The sequence below is a fragment of the Staurois parvus genome, unplaced genomic scaffold (genome assembly GCF_062004578.1).
Source record: "Staurois parvus isolate SC_StPar_1 unplaced genomic scaffold, SC_StPar_1.0 ptg000172l, whole genome shotgun sequence".
Lineage (NCBI taxonomy): Eukaryota > Metazoa > Chordata > Amphibia > Anura > Ranidae > Staurois > Staurois parvus.
The window spans coordinates 8964288-8977147 of record NW_028317968.1 but is presented as its reverse complement, the minus strand read 5'-3'; positions in this window follow the sequence as shown (position 1 = coordinate 8977147).

Genomic DNA, 12860 nt, shown 5'->3' with positions numbered 1-12860 from the left:
TGTGCGTGTGATCATTGTGACCATTCACAGCTAGACACACTTGTATACAATGGATGGCATGAAAGGAAGCCATCCATTGTATACAACTGTCATGTGACCTGCTGTGATTGGTCACAGCAGGTCACATGCTACTGGCAACTGGGCTGGTACACAGATCTGTCATGGGCTGTGTCCCAGGTACACAGCCGTTGACATATCTCACCACAGCATGGCCCTGCGGGCATGCACAATGCGCGATCCAGAAAGGACACCGTACGGTGTCCACCCGGAGGGACGAGCTGTTTGCCCGGTTGCCATCTGGCTATAGGCCGCGTGGCAACTGGTTAAAAATTTTAATCATGTATCCCCTTCTTTCCTCCAGACTGTACATGTTAAGTTCCTGAAGTCACTCTTGATATGTTTTAGCCCCCAGATCTTTCACCATTTTTGTTACCCGTTTCTGGACTCATTCTATCTTATCAATATCTTTTTGTAAGTGAGGTTTCTAGAACTGGACACAGTATTCTAAATGAGGTCTAACTAAATATCTATATAGGGGAATCAAGACCTCCACTGAGACTGGTCTTTATTTTAAAAAACAGCATTGGTATGAATAGCCTTTATCGCACTGCATTTTTAACCACTTGCCTACCGGGCACTTATACCACCTTCCTGCCCGGGCCAATTTTAAGCTTTCAATGCTGTCACACTTTGAATGACAATTGAAGGTCATGCAACACTGTACCCATATGCAATTTTTATTATTTTATTCACACAAATAGAGCTTTCTTTTGGTGGTATTTAATCACCACTGGGTATTTTATTTTTTTCTCTATAAACAAAAGAATAGCAAAAAAATTGAAAAAAAAAAGTTTTTCTTTGTTTCTATTATAAAATTTAGCAAACCGGTAATTTTTCTCCTTCACTGATGTGCGTTGATGAGGCTGCACTGATAGGCAGCACTGATGGGCACTGATAGGAGGCACAGATAGGCAGCACTGATAGGTGGCACTGATGAGCTGGTACTGATGATGCTGCACTGATAAGCAACAATGATGGGCAGCACTGACTGCTGGCACTGCTGGGCAGCACCGATGGGGGGCACTGGTGGGTGGCACCAGGGACTGATGGGCACAGGTGGGTGGCACTGCTGGGCACAGGTGGGCGGCATTGCTGGGCACAGGTGGGCGGCACTTCTGGGCACTGATCATCAGGGCACTGATCATCAGTGCCCTGATGATCGGTGCTGATCCGTCCTCTTACAATTACCAGTTATCGGCAGTACTTTCCTACACTGTGACAGCATTAGAAAAGTGCAGCCCAAAAGTGCAACCTGCACCTGCATTTACCTGTGATCTGCCGTGTCATTGGACACAGGTGATCACGTGGTAAAAAGCTGCTGTGAATGGCCTTTTACCACATCACGTGATCAGCTGGGTCCGTAGGACACAGCAATCACAGAGATCGCCGGGGACACGCGGGAGGGCACATTCTGGGAGGACATCATATGCCGCCCTCCCAGAACTATACAACTGCACTGTAGCCGTCATTCGGCTATAGCGCGGTTGGCAAGTGGTTAAAACATCGCCTGGGACTCAAGTAGATAATGTAAACTCAGACCAGGTTTTTTGGCAAGAGGGCTCACAGGATCTAAGCTGTTTGTAAACTAACTAGAATCAAATTTTAGTGTCTCTACTGTGAATTTTGTGAAAATTTGACCCACAGTTCCTGCAGCTGTGGAGGTTAGTGAGGGCTTTTTCCAAGGTTCATTTACTGTTCGTAAGAATATGTACTGTAAGTGCTGGAATGCACATATGCTGGCCAAAGGTTCACTTTAAGATTGAAACTATGTGAATAAAAGATAAGCATGGAAAACAGTGTAAGAGTTTGTCCCGATCCCTGTTACCTATGCTGGTTAGCTTTTTCTGCATGCATTTATGTAAAGAAATTTAAATAAAGGCATGTGAAAACAAAATAGTATTTATTATGCTGAATACTGCCATTACATGTATTAGCCATATTAACTAGTTATCAGAATATAATCTCTTATATGAAAGTGCAGAGATCTTGCCACTGGAGTTCTTGAGAGCAGGTGGATGATATGCCTAAAGCCTGCATATTGTTTTTGGGTGAACTGGGTTTCATATACCTAGCAGAATCAATTTGAAGAATAACAATTGCAATACTGCATCTCCTAGGTTTTTTTTTAACCAAAAATCTGATGTTTCAAGTTACCAGTTTTCTACCTGCGAGCCGTGATCCAGCCTATATTTCTAATTTTGTAGCTCACTTAACATCATGGCAGATGACATTAAAAAATATGGTCTCAAGTATAGAGGAGAGATTATAACTGGACTGTGACGTGCATGTAAGGGCATGCTGAAAAGACTTGATGCCAGGTTCAGTATAGGTAGTGTTACATCAAGTTAAACTCTTGTAATAATACCCAAGACTTAATTTCTGGTTTTGGTTGGAACTAGGTAATGTAAAAGTCAGTTTGAACTAGAGATACCAATGAATACTGGCACACTTTTATTTTAATACTTGTATTTATTTCTTAAAGGTCTTAAGGTTTTAAGAATCAACAAAAGAAAACAGTCGAATAAATACATTCAGAAAAAGGCAAATGGTATTTCTGATTGGTAATTTTGGGTTTCCCGTACAAGAGTATTCTACTGATTTGCACAAGTGTTTTGTTGCAGTGCATTAATGCACATTAGCAAGCATCATGGCACACGTTATTGTGATGTACTTCAAGGCAGCCTATTCATTAAGAATTGGGCTGCCAGCACACCACAACTGACCAAAAATGGACATGATCCTATTAGCAAAATGCATTGTATGTGTGGTGTGCTGCAGTTCGTCACACTTCACTATAAAGTGCATTTGGGGGTCATTCAAAGTGATTAACACTGCAACACACTGCTGATTGAGGAAGTGTAGTGTTGTATAGTAATGCATAGTAGTGTATTTTACCTTGCTTTGCAGTTACTCAAAAGTGTGAATGGGCTCTAAATGAAGCATTTAAAGTTTGAACAGCTTTCTTAAACCTTTGCAAAATACATTGTGAAAGCTTACTGTACAAATTGCTCTTTTGAGTGCTGAAACCCAGGCACAGTTGTCTCGCCAACAACCCCCCCCACACACACACACACACACACACACACATACATACACACACTGAAGGAACAAAATAGCCATTTGTCTAGGGTGGGGTTTCTCAACCAGGGTGTTGCATGGAATCAATAAATAAATAATTTGTGCTAGTAAATGTGTATAAATATATATAAAGAAATCATCAAATCATAAGTCCAGAAAAAAATATATATATGCCAATACCACAAAAAAAATATATAAAAAAAACTTTTTAGTGCAAAAAACTTTTGTGCAAAAAAAGTGTCTAAATATGAAAAATATTTCATATTAAATATGAAAAATTTCGTAATGACGTCACATCAATCAAGCTCCGCCCTTGATTGATGTGACGTCATTACGTTTTTGGCTGCCAGCTATTGCGCATGTGCTGAGTAGCCAGGCATGTTTATGTGATTGCTGTTATGCTGTTGATGCTGGTGTCGGCTGGGACACCTCTTGAGTAAGTGCAATGAGTACCTAATAAAGGAATTGGTTTTTATAATATTGCACCATGAAGTCTTTCTGTTTCTCTCGAGTGCTTGGCATTTCCCCCCATGGATACGTTTGAAGGTGGTCCTTTATCTATTGGAGAAGTGGATTTTCGATTAACTACAAAGTTTTTCATCCTGTTATTTCGATCGATGAGGATCGGTGTGTTGCAGAGTTTCCGTTTCTGAAGATATATTTATGGATGATCTGCCATTATATTATCAAGGTTTTTTGGTGAAATTTTTCATATTTAGACACTTTTTTTGCACAAAAGTTTTTTGCACTAAAAAGTTTTTTTTATATATTTTTTTTGTGGTATTGGCATATATATATTTTTTTCTGGACTTATGATTTGATGATTTCTTTATATATATTTATACACATTTACTAGCGCAAATTATTTATTTATTGGTACACTTTATATATGGTGATTTTTTGCAGCTGGTACACTATTAGTAAGTTATATAATTTTGACCATAGGCGCTATTATTAATTTTTCTTATTGTTGCATGGAATCCCAGTGTTCCTTCAGAGGTTGCTAAGGGTTCCTTGAGCTATGAACAATTTCTGCTTCTCAGGTAAGTTACCCTAACACTATTGATCTTTTTTTAGCTTTCTTTAATGGGCTAAGTCTTCCCAATAACCACAAGTGTAAGGAGTATTCTTCCCACTAACTATCACGCTAACTTATTCGTTGTAGATATAGTAATTTTTATCAGGAGTTCCCTGAGACCAGAAATTTATTTCAAGGGTCCCTTTGTGCTGAAAAAGACTGGTCTAGGGGACTGCTGACAAGAAAGTATTACTTACCTTCTCCTTGCTCCAGCAGGCTCTGTCAATCCAGGTGACTAATCCATCCAGCCTATTCTATAAACTGTTCTCAGCCACGGTCACACTCATGCCTTCACCTCGTACAGTGCAAGGTAATAGCCCTGCACTGTATGTGATGACCAAAGCTACAGTTAGGTCCATATATATTTGGACACAGGCACAATTTTAGTTTTATCAGATATTGACCAAAACATGTTCAAGCTATAGTTATATAATGGATATGGTCTGAAAGTGCACACTCTCAGGTATAATTTGAGGGTATGTAAATCCAAATTGGAGGAAGGGTTTAGGAATTACAACTCTTAAGAGTAGCCATCCCCGCTTTTTCAAGGGACCAAAAGTAATTGGACAATTGAATCAAAAGCTGTTTCATGGCCAGGTGTGGGCTACTTCATTATTTATTCATCAATTAAGCAGGTAAAAGGTCTGGAGTTGATTCTAAGTGTGTTGTTTGCATTTGGAATCTATTGCTGTGAACCTACATCATGCGTTCAAAGGAACTGTACATGCAAGTGAAACAGGCCATTGTAAGGCTTCAAAAATGAAACAAATCCATCAGAGAGATAGCAGCAACATTAGGAGTGGCCAGGTCAACAGTTTGGTACAGTCTGAGGAAAGAAGAACGCACTGGTGAGCTCAGCAACATAAAAAGGCATGGACGTCCACAGAAGACAACAGTGGTGGATGGTTGCAGGATCCCCTTTATGGTAAAGAAAAACCCATTCACAACATCCTGACAAGTGAAGGACACTCTCCAGGAGGTGGGCGTATCATTGTCAAAGTCTACAATCAAGAGAAGACTTCATGAGGGCAAATACAGAGGGTTCACCACAAGGTGCAAAACATTCATAAGCCTTAAGAATAGAAAAGCCAGATTAGACTCTGCCAAAAAACATCTAAAAAGCCAGACCAGTTCTGGAAAAGCATTCATTGGATGGATGAAACTAAGATTAATCTGTACCAGAATGATGGGGAGAAAAAAGTGGAGAAAGCTTGGAACAGTTCATGATCCAAAGCACACAACGTCATCTGTAAAACATGGTGGAGGCAGTGTGATGGCATGGGCATGCATGGCTTCCAGTGGCACTGGTGTTTACTGATGATGTGACAGAAGACAGAAGCAGTTGGATGAATTCTGCAGTGTTTAGAGATATACTGTCAGCCCAGATTCAGCCAAATGCAGCAAAGTTGATTGGACTGCGCTTCACAGTACAGATGGACAATGATCCAAAACACACTGCAAAAGCAACCCAGGAGCTTTTGAAGGAAAAGAAGTGGAATATTCTGCATATTCAGCCAATCACCTGATCTCAACCCAACCGAGCATGAATTTCACTTGCTAAAGGCAAAATTAAAGGCAGAAAGACCCACAAACAAAGAACAACTGAAGACAGCTGCAGTTAGAGCCTGGCAAAGCATCAGAGAGGAGGAAACCCAGTCTTTGGTAATGTCCATGGGTTCCAGACTTCAGGCAGTCATTGCCAGTAAAGGATTCAAAGGAACAAATGAACATTTTATTTATGATTATATTCAATTGTCCAATTACTTTTGGTCCCTTGAAAAAGGGGGGATGGCTACTCTTAAGAGCTGTAATTCCTAAACCCTTCCTCCAATTTGGATGAACATACCCTCAAATTAAACCTGAGAGTGTGCACTTTCAGCCCATGTCCATTATATAACTATAGCTTGAATATGTTTTGGTCAATACCTGAAAAAAACTAAAATTGTGCCTGTGTCCGAATATATATGGACCTAACTGTATGCCCACAAACCACAGCTTTAGGCAGAGAAGAACAGTGCCGAAGCCTGTTGGAGTGTGGAGTCAGGTAAGTAATTGAACCTCTTCTGTAACCCCCTAGGATTGATGAACATTTAATCCTTGTCAAAGGGTTTTTTTTTCACTGTGCCTGCATTTGGACTTTAAGGACACTCAATTGCTATAAAATCAAAAAGGGATAAAAGAACACCAATGTGTTCGCTAGTTTATAGTTATGAATAAAAAAATTGCAAATGTACACAGGAAGTCTCGGGCACATTAAAGAGCGTAGCATTGGAAGCTATGTGGTCAGCCTAGAGTCATCTGCATGAGAGTGGGCCTTGCTGGAACAGATAATGTGTTATTTAGTTATATACATTGATTTCAGCAGATTTGCACTTTAACGCTGTGTGCTTCTTTTTAACTCAACTGTGTGGAGCACCAGCCTAGCGCATTATCCCAGTAACCATTTATTTAAAAGTATAAAATAAATCTACGCATTATCCCAGTAAATAAATCTACTCACAAACCAAAGATTGACAAGGCATATCAAAATCTCACTACAGTTCAGTCCACTCCATACGTTCCTGAACCTGGATCCGACTGGTTTGTACATTTTGAGGGCAGTCTTCGAAATGGGTTAGCCAGTTTGATCCAGGTGCAGTTCTTCCCAATTCAAGAACATATGGTGTAGACTGAACAGTAGTGCGACTTTCATATGCCTTGTCAATTTTCGTTTTGTTAGTATATTCATTTACTGGGATAATGCGATGGGCTAGTGTTCCCTCTTTTTTTTTTATTAATCAGACATCAAAACATGGCATATTTGTCCAGTCAAGATATGATGTGCTTCGCTTCAAGTATTGTTAGACCACCACACTCATGCGCAGGAGGTGCTTCATTCTGTAATAAAACCAGTATAAACCTAATATTTTTTTCTTTACAGGAACACCTACTAACGGTAGATATTTTTTATAAGGAAAGGGGCATGAACCATATATGCAGACCTTGCATTGTACCACAAAAGTACATTTTAAGGAAAACTGTATTTCTCATTTTGGCTAGCAGGACTGTGGGTGGTATACATTATGTCACCTAGGTTTCTCACCTACACATGGAGAAGGGCTACACGATTTCTATCTGTAGAGGAGAAAAAAAGCTTTTTTGTTTTCTCAGATCTTGGTAAGTTTTGGTTTTGGTCCTGGAGCCCAGAGGCTTTGTAAAACATTGAGTGGGAATAAGCCTCCATTCCTAGGTCCTCATTTTACTTGGTAGCCAGATCCCATTGTGAGTCAGCTGTGTACAAATCATTTTGTGTGTGAGCAGTTAACTGAGGCTCAGGACTCCTGCCACCTGAGACACATATGCTGTCAGGGAGCAGCTGTGTATCTACAGACACAAGGAGAGTGTCCTTACTGGCCTGCATTGGTCAGGCCATCACCAGAAAGAAACATTGGAAACAGACAGTCTGAGCAGATCAAAAATAGCCAGAAGGGTGGAATATTGTGCAGTGTAATACTGAAAAACCCACTATGGAAGTTGCAGAAACCATTGTTTATAAATTTAAAAGTGGGCAGAAAGCCCTTAAAATGTAAGTTGCCTGAGTCTTTTTAGCAAAAACCCACAAGACCTTTTAAGTTGTGAAATTTCTGCTCTTCTAAATGCCCTGACTTTTACCTTGTTTCCTGTTTGAAGAGAATATGTAAAACATAAGCTCGCATATTTTTTATTAAAATTTTAAGCATGCTTGTCACACGAAGCACATTATGACTACGGTAAAATATTCTAAGAGCCAAAGTTTAATTATTTAAAAAGACACGGTTCGGTGTCAGTTTGCTAATGCCTAGTTACACCCTCTCCTATATTACTTATTACTATTCTCAGTCTGCTCTGTTTCTTTATCTGTATGTTCTTTTTCAAGTAACAGCCTTGTAGTTTTTGAAGTATGGTTTATGCTCAGTAGGAAGTGTGCTGTTTACAGAGCAGCTGCATCACACTACAGTTGTCTGTAGAATTGCATGACATTACGTTACATTTTTTTATATCTGTGAGCATTTACAGAGTAATTTAGACCCGTATTTTATTAAGTTATTTCCTAAAGTTTGGTGCACTATTGGTGATTTAACTCCTAGTACTGGGAAAAATTGAGAAAAACTGCTTGGCTGGAAGAATTTTACCCAGATGACAACTTAACGGTTCCAGAACTATAGAATATAGGGGCCCATAAGAAAATTGTCTAAAGTACGTCTAAATAAAAGACAGGTTGCAGGAGAAGAGAAATCCCCCGAGAGTGGACTTAGGTCCCCATTTTAACAGACAAGATGGTCTCGCTAGCAGGTGGAGAAATAAGGTGATCAAACTTATCAATGGGGTCAAAGTCCCTAGGTAAGTAACGTTCAATCTAGGGGTTCCAGACTTATTTAGATTTACATAATTTGCTAAAGAATTGCAGACATTGCCAGTGCTGCTTTTAAAGTAAAAACATACAGGTTTTATACCTGGTCTGTTTCACATAATGTTGATGTACTTTCTTCTGAATTCACTATATGATGTCTTAAGGTGTAAGGGTTTTCAAGATAATTCTAAGAAAAATTCACAATCGAGTGATATGTAGAGCAGCCTCTGGGATGCTATCTACTCCTTTACTGCCAGGAGCCATCATTTTACTTTCTGCTACTTGCTGTCAAGTTCTTTACCATGCTGTGATGCTCAGTGAAAGGAAACCTAAAGAATTAGCCATGCAAATAAAAGTGGCTTTTTGTGTAATTCCCAGGGAGAATTTAGTTTGTGCGGCTAATGTCTGGCGTCTCTAGCAGAGAAAAAAAAAATAAAAGAGTTGTTAAAGGAAAGTAGTTAGGCTTGAGAGGTGTAGATTGTTGATGCACCAGGTGCATCATGTATTACTGTGTGATCAGCTGTCTCTGGATTTACATATCTACTATTATTTCTGTGTAATCTAAACACAACATTCTTACTTATGTTGATTTTAAATTGCAGGCAGAATAAAATTAGACAGTATTTAACAAGACTTGTCAGTTAGGTCTTGCTGGTAATTTTTTTAATTCAAAGCGTAATTAAATACAGTAGTAGTCAAAGTTTGCACACCCTGGCAGAAATCGTGACATTTTGGCATTGATATTTAAAATTTTGCTGAGCATGCCAATAAACTGCCTTTTATTTAGGGATGGTGATCATATAAAGCTATTTATTATCACATTTTTGTAAATTATAATAACAGAAATCACCCAAATGGCCTTGTTGAAAAGTTTACATACCCTGGAATGTTTGGCCTTGGTACAGACACACAGGGCAACACACACAGGTTAAAATGGCAATTAAGGATGATTTCCCACATCTGTGGCTTTTTAAATTGCAATTTGTGTCTGTGTATAGTCAGTGAGTTTGTTAGCTCTCACGTGGATGCACTGAGCAGGCTAGATATTGAGCCATAGGGAGCAGAAAAGAACTGTCAAAACCTGAATAACAAGGTAATGGACCTTTATAAAGATGGAAAAGGATATAAAAAGATATCCAAAGCTTTGAATATGCCAGTCAGTACTGTTCAGTCACTTATTAAGAAGTGGAAAATTTAGGGATCTCTTGATACCATGCCAAGGTCAGATAGACCAATAAAGAATGCAGCCACAACTGCCAGAAGAATTGTTTGGGATAAAAAGAAAATCCCACAGGTTAGCTCGGAAGAAATACAGTCTGCTTTGGAGAAAGATGGTGTGGTTGTTTCAAGGAGCACAATACAATGATACTTGAACAAAAATGAACTGCATGGTCGAGTTGCTAGGAAGAAGTCTTTACTGCACCAATGCCACATAAAATCCCGGTGACAATATGGCCGACAACACCTTGACATGCCTCACAGTTTCTGGCACACTGATCTGGAGTGACAAAACCAAAATAGAGCTTTATGGTCGCAATCATAAGTGCTGTGTTTGGAGAGGGGCCAACAAAGCCTATAGTGGCAATAATACCATCCCCACTGTGAAGCATGGTGGTGGCTTACTGATGTTTTGGGGGGATGTGAGCTCTAAAGGCACGGGGAATCCTGTGAAAATAGATGACAAGATGAATACAGCATGTTATCACAAAAATACTGGGAGACAATTTGCATTCTTCTGCATGAAAGCTGTGCATACGATGCTCATGGATTTTCCAGTGTGACAAAGACCCTAAGCACAAGACAAGTTGACCCTCCAGTGGTCACAGCAGAGAAAGGTGAATGTTCTGAAATGGCCATCAAGAGTCTTCTAATTTTAATATCATCAAGCTACTCTGGGGAGATCTCAAACATGCGCTTCATGCAGGACGACCAAAGACTTTGCATGACCTGGAGGAATTTTGCAAAGACGAATGGGTGACTATACCACCTGCAAGAATTCGGGGCCTCATAGAAAACTATTACAAAAGAATTTCACCTCAAATCACCGCACAGTAGAGTACTGAAACCCTCTTATTAAAAAGATGTGAATAATGTGAAAAAATGTGTCAATATCTAGGTAAAATATATCATATCCCCAAATAATCTCCCAAAAAGCAAAAATAAAATAAGCATGTACTGCTGCTACCTGAATCAGTCAAAATGCAAATCATAAGCATATAGATATAGAATGATAAATATTAAAACATTAATTCTCCATAAACACATATAAAGTGAATAAAACGATATACAAAAGTATTGAATGAGTCCATATAATAGTGTCTCAAAAGTCCATATCACCAAGGTGGTCACCATGTGAATCCACAGCACTCCTAATGCAGTGTTACAAGCATGCAGACTCCAAAAACACCTCATGCTGAAAAAACACCTTCCAAAGATTCACTGAAACTCACCAGATGGAATGACTTATCTACTAAATGATAAGCAATTGCGCTTGCATTAACACAATCCTAACTGTGTTCCAACTCCTCCTGTGGGATCTCCTGATAGCAGATTGAGGCAAGCTGCACTTGGTGGAAAGCTATATCAAATAATAAACACTGCAAGGAAAAAAAAATACCAATTGTCTAATTTCGCTTAAAAAAATTTACTCCATCTCCAATAAAATACTGCTCACAAACACAAATAGTATGGTAGCCTATCAATGGTCTCACAGATGTCCCCGATATGTACAAGTGTGCTGCATCAGAGGGTCTCACCTGGTCCCCTCGCTGGCTTCAAGTGGTGCACCACTTCCAACAGGGAATGTGAGGTCACTTCCAGTTGCAATGTTGTCCAACCCTGACGCGATTCATCTCCTGACTTCTTCAAAGGAACCCTTCTAGTACAAGCTAGATTTTAGTTACAGTTGCAAGAAAAAGTATGAACCCCTTGGGATTACGTGGAGTTTTGCATGAATTGGGCATAAAATGTGCACTGAACGTCATCTAAGTCACAACAATAGAAGAACACAGTCTGCTGAACATAATACTACACAAACATTAGATGTTGCCATGGTTTAATTGCACATAACATGTAAACATTCACAGTGCAGGGAGGAAAAAGTATGTGAGGCCTTAGCTTAATGACTTCTCCCAGAGCTAATTGGAGCCAGGAGTGAGCCAACCTTGACTCCAATCAGTGTGATGATATTGGATGTGTTGCTGACAGCTGTCCTGCCCTTAAAAAACACACACCTGTTTTGGGTTTACTGGTTTCAAGAAGCACTGTCTGATGTGAACCATGCCTCGCAGAAAAGAGCTCTCAGAAGACCTACGATCAAGAATTGTTGACTTGCATGAATCTGGAAAGGGTTACAAAAGTATCTCCAAAAGCCTTGATGTTCATGTGTCCATGGTAAGACAGACTGTCTACAAATGGAGAAAGTTTAGCACTGTTGCTGCTCTCCCTAGGCATGGTCATCCTGTAAAAATAACTGCAAGAGCACAGCGCAGAATGCTGCATGAGGTAAAGAAGAATCCCAGAGTGTCAGCTAAAGACGTACACAAATCTCTGGCACATGCTAACATTTTTGTTGACACATCTACAATAAGGAAAACATTAAACAAGAATGGAGTACATGGGAGGACACCACGGAGGAAGCCATTGCTGTCCAAAAAGATTATTGCAGCACGTTTGAAGTTTGCAAAAGAGCACCTGGATGTTCCACAGGACTACTGGCAAAATATACTGTGGACAGATGAAACCAAGGTTGAGTTGTTTGGGAAGAACACACAACACTATGTGTGGAGAAAAAAAGGCACAGCACACCAACATCAAAACCTCATCCCCACTGTAAAACATGGCGGAGGGAGCATCATGGTTTGGGGCTGCTTTGCTGCCTCAGGGCCTGGACGGATTGTTGTCATTGATGGGAAAATGAATTCCAGAGTTTATCAAGACATTTTGCAGGAAAACGTACAACCATCTGTCCGCCAACTGAAGCTCCGCAGAGGATGGGTGATGCAACAGGACAATGACCCAAAGCATACAAGTAATTCAACAAAACAATGGCTGCAACAGCACAGAATACACCTTCTGGAGGGGCCCAGTCAGAGTCCTGACCTCAACCCGATTGAAATGCTGTGGCATGATCTTAAGAGAGCGATTCACACCAGACATCCCAAGAATATTGCTACACTGAAACAGTTTTGTGAAGAGGAGTGGTCCAAAATTTCTCCACATCGTTGTGCAGGTTTGATCTGCAACTACAGGAAACGTTTGGTTGAGGTTATTGCT